This window comes from Sphaerodactylus townsendi, linkage group LG09 (genome assembly GCF_021028975.2).
Source record: "Sphaerodactylus townsendi isolate TG3544 linkage group LG09, MPM_Stown_v2.3, whole genome shotgun sequence".
Lineage (NCBI taxonomy): Eukaryota > Metazoa > Chordata > Lepidosauria > Squamata > Sphaerodactylidae > Sphaerodactylus > Sphaerodactylus townsendi.
Window position 1 is genome coordinate 69,952,265 of NC_059433.1, and position 7,649 is coordinate 69,959,913.

Consider the following 7,649-nt stretch of genomic DNA (forward strand, 5'->3'; position numbering starts at 1 on the left):
GACTCTGTGGCATCACACCTCACCGAAATCCCTCCCCTCTCCAAACTCCGCCCTCTATCACCTTCTCCTCCAAAATCTCCAGGTAGTTCCCTTTTCTTTTTTTAAAAAATAATTTTTATTGTATCATTTGAATATTCCATTTTATATTAATGCTTTTCTTCATTCGTTTTCAAACAATACATTTCCACCTTTTTCCCCTCCCCCCTATTATTTTTTTCTCTTAGTTTTATCACACAAAACAGCAGTAAGTTCATTCCTTTGTGTAATCTCTTTCTTTCCCATTTCTCCTCATTGGATCTCCAGCTCTTCTTTCATCCAGTCCGCGTATACGGTCCATATCTTCAAGATTTCACTCTGTTTATCTTGCCACATTTTGTTTTTTGTTATTATGTCGAAAATGTCCAGTGTCACTTGTTCCTAGATGTATTCCAACCATTTCTAGATTGTCCATTTTTTCTTTTTTTCTTTCCAGCCTAAAAGCTGTTGTTGCATGTCCTGCTTTTGATCATTATTTTCCTTATAAGTATAGCTTGCTATTTTTTATCTACCCTCCTATCCCTCCATTACACCCATGAACATTAAATCATTATTTATCCCAATATTAATCTTCACTCAGTTTCTCGATATAAAACATTACAGTTGTCCAAAATTTTTTCACTTCTATGCATTCCGTCCACATATGACTATAATATGCCTTCTTGGTCTCTGCAGTGCCAGCATTTAGGACTGAGTCCTTTAATCATGTATGCTAGCTCAGGGGTAGGGAACCTTTAACACTCAAAGAGCCATTTGGACGGAAAAAGAAAACACTTGGAGCCACAAATAATTTTTGACATTTAAAATAAAGATAACACTGTATATATTGGGGTTTTTTTACCTTTTACTCTGCTCATTCTGAGAAGCTGCTGATGGATGCGGGCCCTCCGCCTCCTGCTGCCTGCAGAGAGCTGGCAAGGATGGGGCCAGCAGCCTCGCCTCGCCAGCCAGCCAGGAAGCCGCCCCACCCCGGGCTTCAAACAGGGCGGGCGTAGAGGGGAAGCCCACAGTGAGGCCCAGCCGGGCCGCTGGGCATTCAGGTGCACCTCCGCCCCTGCAGGGCGTGGCAAGCAATGAAGCCGGGCGGCTCCCAGCCTCGGGCCAGCTGCTCGGGAAACCCCTCCCCACTTCCAACGGGTGGGTGAGAGGGAAAGCCCAAGCATGCGTGGCTCCAGTCGGCCGCGGGCAAATTGGTGGCGCCTCTGCCCCTGCTGCCTGCAGGGTGGGGCATGCGATGAGGCCGGGCGGCTCGGAGCCTTGTGGAGCCACAGTGCAAGGGGGGGCAGTAGAAGAGCTCTGCGACATGGCTCTTGAGCCGCAGGTTCCCTACCCCTGTGCTAGCTGTTTTGGTGTTCTATACCATTTCAATATCACTTTTCTTTCCAACAATATCACTTTTCTTTCCAACTTTCCAAGAAAGCCACCATGGTTAACAAGGGACGTTGAGGAAATTATTAGGAAAAAAAAGATGTCTTTTAGAAAATGGAAGTCCAACTTAACGGATAGTGAATACCAGAGAGAACACAAATGGTGGGCAAAAAGAGAAGCAAGTTAGCTGTAAGGGAGGCAAAAAAGGATTATGAGGAACACATGGCTAGAACATCAAAACCAGCAGCAACAAACAGTCCTTCAAGTACATCAAAAGCAGGAAGCCAGCAAGGGCCAGCGAAATTCAAGTTAGATGACAAAGGAACAAAGGAAGTGCTAAAAGATGACAGGGAGATTGCAGAAAAGCTGAATGAATTCTTTGCAACTGTCTTCACCCAAGAGGAGGTGAGGAAAATTCCTGCAACCTGAACCAAGCTTCTTAGGAGGCTTAATCCGAGGAACTAACAAAGATAGTGGGTGACAAGCACAGTTCTGGCACCCATTGATAACCTAAATGTTACCAAATCCCCTGGCCCAGATTGCATTCACCCAAGAGTTCTTAAAGAGCTCAAGCATTGAAAAATGCTGATCTTCTCACCTTAACATGCAACTTATCCTTGGAAATCAGGCTCCATCCCCTGAAGACTGGAAGATGGGCCACGTCACACCAATCTTTAAGAAAGGATCTTAGGGGGACCCGTGAAATTACAGGCCAGTCAGTTTGACATCTGTTCCTGGTAAATTAGTAGAATCTGTCATTAAAGACAAAAAATTATAAAACATGTGGTGAAAAGCAAGACCCGCTGAGAAAGAGTCAGCATGGCTTTTGCAGAGGCAAACTCTGTCTTACAAACTTACCAGAGTTCTTTGAGGATGTAAACAGGCATGTGGATAAGGGGGAACCAGTGGATGTTGTCTACTTGGATTTCCAAAAGGCTTTTGACAAAGTTCCTCACCAGAGACTGTTGAGAAAACTCAGCAAGGAAGGAATAAGAGGGGAAGTCCTCCTAGGGATTAAAAAAACTGGTTGAGAAACAGGAAGCAAAGAGTGGGTGTAAATGGGAAATTCTCACAATGGAGAGATGTAGGGAGTGGTGTCCCCAAGGATCCGGGTGAGATTGGGGACCAGTGCTCTTTAACCTATTCATAAAATGACCTGGTAAGTAGGGGTGGGTAGCGTGGTGGGTAAGTTTGCAGATGATTCCAAATTATGTAGGGTGGTGAGAACCACAAAGGATTGCGAGGAGCTCCAAGCGGACCTTGATAAATTAGGTGAGTGGGCTAAGAAATGGCAAATGCAGTTCAATGTAGCAAAATGCAAAGTGATGCACATAGGGGCAAAAAATCCAAACTTCACATACATGCTACAGGGGTCAGTGCTATCAGTCACAGACCAGGAAAGGGATTTGGGCGTCTTAGTTGATAGTTCCATGGGAATGTCAACTCAATGTATGGCAGCTGTGAAAAAGGCAAACTCTATGCTGGGGATAATTAGGAAAGGAATTGAGAATAAAACTGCAAAGATTGTCATGCCCTTATATAAAGCTGTGGTGCGACCGCGATTGGAGTTATGTGTTTAATTCTGGTCGCCACATCTCAAAAAAGGATATTGAAGAGATAGAAAAAGTGCAGAGAAGGGCGGCATTTGAGGAAGATTGAGAGACTGCAGCACCTTACTTATGAGGAAAGGCTGCAGCCTTTTTGACTCTTTAGTTTGGAGAGGAGACGTCTGAGGGGGGATATGATTGAAGTCTATAAAATTATGCATGGGGTAGAAAATGTTGACAGAGAGAAATTTTTCTCTCTTTCTCACAATACCAGAACCAGGGGGCATTCATTGAAAATGCTGGGGGGGAAGAATTAGAACTAATAAAAGGAAACACTTCTTCACGCAACGTGTGATTGGTGTTTGGAATATGCTGCCACAGGAGGTGGTGATGGCCACTAACCTGGATAGCTTTAAAAGGGGCTTGGACAGATTTATGGAGGAGAAGTCGATTTATGGCTACCAATCTTGATCCTCTTTGATCTGAGATTGCAAATGCCTTAACAGTCCAGGTGCTCGGGAGCAACAGCCACAGAAGGCCATTGCTTTCACATCCTACATGTGAACTCCCAAAGGCACCTGGTGGGCCACTGCGAGTAGCAGAGAGCTGGACTAGATGGACTCTGGTCTGATCCAGCTGGCTTGTTCTTATGTTCTTATGTTCTTAACTCCATAAATTTCTCAATCTTTATATTTTTCCAACTGTCTATTAAATTTTCAGTTTTCCCAGTGACTCGAAAACCTTCCTTCTCCCATCCACGTATTTCCCAACCTAGAACTGGCAACCCCAAAAAAGTGTACCACAATAATCAAAATCAATTTTACACAGTCCACTACTTATTCCTGGGAACGTTTTCCAATTCACCCGATCATCTAAAATGTGTTTTGCTTGCACGCTGTTCTGCATTATGCATCTCCTGTCTTACATTATTGCCAAATGAAGCCGTTTCGTTCCCATATGTCCCAGTGTCCGTAATGAGCCAATCCGTCCCAATTCATTTAGGCTGCTTTCGCACAGATTTTTAAAAAGGCCTCTTTCTTTCCTTCGCATTGCCAAAGCTGGAGATATTGATCTCTCGGGTGTTGTCCTTCAAAATGGAAATGACTGTGAATGTGCGCAATTGCCAAGTTATCTAAATCCTTTTTTTATGAAAAAGAGCTTTTCAGTGCCTTCTCTTTCAAAAACAAGAAGATGACAAATATGACCAGGAAAACAAAGATACTTCCCTAAACACTGAGTCATTCAGCTCTGTTGCGGTCAGGAGGGGGGTCTCACGGTATGTCGTTACATGTGTCTTTGGGCTGCATAATCATAATGTTGCAGGCTTGGAACAAGATGTCCTGATAAGCATGGAATTAGCAGGAAGAAACCTAGTCTAGAATTCTCAGAAGACTGCTACCCAACGCTAGACAATCTCTGGAACATGAGAATAACAAATGACTCTCCAAGAGGAGGAAAAGGAGATAGTTTTAATGTAACTTTGTGCACTTTCCTACCAAGGCGGACCAGAAAAGTCAGGGCCATATTAACCCATGGTCAGACCCAGTGGTGGGATCCAAAAATTTTAATAACAGGTTCCGATGGTGGTGGGATTCAAACAGTGCTGCACACACGCACCTCCAGTCCCTATTGGGCAGAGAGGTTGCTTTAGTAACCCCTTCTCGGCACTCAGAAAAAACTAGTAACCACTTCTAGAGAAGTGATGAGAACTGGTTGGATCCCACCTCTGGTCAGACCCCTACGCTTTCAGGTATTTGGGCTCCTTCTAGCACTTTAGTCTTTCACCTTACTACAGCTGGCAGCCTGACCCTGGTACAGGAGGTACTAGATTGTAGTACATAGCCTTATATCCATTTTGAGGGTCTCCTGAAGAATTTTACTCACAATTTTATGCACAGAGAATTTTAAGAAGGCTAGGATTTAGAAAGTGAGGAAGGATAGGTTTGGAATAGTGTCGGTTATTGAGGGACGGGTGATATTTACCTGACCAGAAGAGGATAAGGTCCAGTGTGGCAGAGAATTTTACTCATCATTTTATTCACTCATATGCTATCTAGGTCACTACTAGATTGTATTGCTCATGTAGGTGTAACAAGGGAGGAGACAGCATGACATCACAACCTTAATGCTAGAGTGCTGTTGATCCTCTGTTTCCCTCTCCTGGACTTGCCATTGACTCAAAACAAGCCTCAGCGGATTATGAGTGTCCCTTTCAACTTGCTCTCAACTGCCTCACATGCTCACTCAGTCAACCCCTGTCAGGGTTGTCTGATTTAGGTTGGAAATCTCTTAGAAATTTACGCATAGAAGCTGGGAGGATAGAAACCTCAGTGGGGTACAATTCTGGACACCTCCCAAAGCCTCAGTTTTTTTCCAGGGAAACTGCTTGCAGTATTCTGGAGATTATCTGTAATTCTAAAGGGATGAAGAAACAAAACACACATGCAAAAAGGTGATTTGTTAGACAGTTTTACTCAGGTGCCTTTTTTGCACAACTTTATTATAATTAGCATCTCACAGATTGTGCTAACCCAATTTTCTAGTGTTTGTCTTAACAACCCGGAAGCTGGCATCCTTAGGTGGAAGGAATGCAGATGAAAACAGTGGCCCAGCAACATTCATGGGCCATGATCTAGCTCAGGGGTCCCCAAACTTGTTGAGCCTGTAGACACCTCTGGAATTCTGACTCAGGGTGGTGAGCACCACCTTAAAATGGCTGCCCCAAGATCAGAAACTGACCACAATAAGTTAGGGAGTGAGGCCATGCATAAGAGTACCTCTTCTACATTTCAGCCCAAAGCTCTGTTGAACAGGATATCTTTAAAAATTGTATTATTTATTAGAATTGCTTCAGCAACAGTTGCCACTACACAACAAAGACATTTTGTATGTGACTGAAGAGTCCATTGCCAGCATTGAATTCCAAGAGGAGGAGAGCAGCACCAGACACAGTGTAACTGAACCAGAGTTTAGTCCAGAGAACACTCAGCAAGGGACTGCTGTTTGGGCAGCCTAGGTATAAGAAAAATATGACTTTTCAGCAACAAGCCTCACAGAGAGAGATAAATTTTCTTACACAAAAAAGCAGCCCTGTTCCCTCATGGAGAGAAACAAATGCGGTAGATGATAGGCTAGTAGTATGAGTTGGAAGCCCAGTGGGAGTGTCCAGCTTTTGATTAGATTTAGGTTGGAATTGATAGAATGACAATTCTGGGTATTCCAATTCAAAGTGAGGTTGAGTGGTTCCTGGGAGTGGGATGGGAAGGGTGTGATAGGATTAAGTGACCTAAGAATAGAATGCAGGAAAACTGATGGTAAAGGCTGGCTATCACCAGTTCGTCCTCTTGGACTTCACAGGCCAGATGAGACTCATGCAGTGTGACCTCCACTGTATGGGACTCCTCAATCTGCACCTCTCCCTTCTTCCCTCAGCAACAGCGGCCAGGTAATTTGCTCCATTACCGTGCAAGCCAGCTGCAAAGCCAAGAAGGTGTTCCCACCCTGGAGTATAGGAGAATCCGCTGCCACAATTATATGGACGCACTGAAGGGCTGAGATTAGAAGCTTGGGAGAGCTCACTCTTATCTCACCTCCTCGGTCTTGGGATTCTTTTCCCTCCTAATGACTCCCAGACCAGCTGGGATTGTTCAAGGGATTTATTGTAAAAGTTCAAAACAAAGAAATAAAACACATAAATGCAGTAAGAGATTACTCAACTGGTTACATTCCTTTTTGGTTCTTTTGTCCCCATTCTGGGGAACCCATGGCCCAGAGATGTTTCTCTGACCACGCCTTTACAAGATGGAATTAAAAAACCTTTGTTTTTTTCCCCTCTCAGGAAAAACTCTGTTCAAAGGCCACAAGGTAACTTAGGCTCTTTGCAGAGTTTCATCCTAGCACCTCTGCATAGTTTCCTGTCCTCCCTCCAGGAGATCAAAAGGCAAAGATGCTTTTCACAGTCATATGTGACTTCCCTTTACTGTAGCGATAGCATCTTCCATGACACTATCTTTTGTGAGCTAGAGAGCAGGTGTTCTGTTTCCAGAACTGTGGCCATTGTAACCCAAATAGCGATACTCGAGGCTGCAGGAAGGGTGTAATTGACTGCTATGCATACCAATGTGAGACTCAGGGACTTGTCCAGGCAAAATTCTTTCTATTGGCCCAAAAGTTCGGACTCAGGATATGGCATCCATCTTAGCTTGTACTGTCCATGGCACCTCTAGGGGGGGATGGGTAGAGCACTGTGCTAGATACAGCCCCCCCAATCGTATCACAGGTCTGTCTAGTAACAACTCTGCCATGGAAACTTCCTGGGTAACCCTCAGCCAGTGACACTCTGGCCCCTTCCGCACATGCAAAATAATACATGTTCAAACCACTTTCACAACTGTTTGCAAGTGGATTGTGCTATTCCGCACAGCTTCAAAGAGCACTGAAAGCAGTTTGAAAGTGCATTATTCTGCATGTGCAGAATGAGCCTTTGTTAGCCCTGACCCTGGCTAGTATTTGGATGGCAAACCTCCAAGGAATACTGACTTGGAGGCAGGCAATGGCAGAGCACCTCTGAACGTCTCTTGCCAGGGGTCACCATAAAGTGAGCTGTGACTTGACAGCAAAAAAAGTGTGGGTGAATGTTGGGTGCGCCTTGACCAAATCATTGTGGGCTAGACATCAGCGCAAGTTACCGATCCTTAA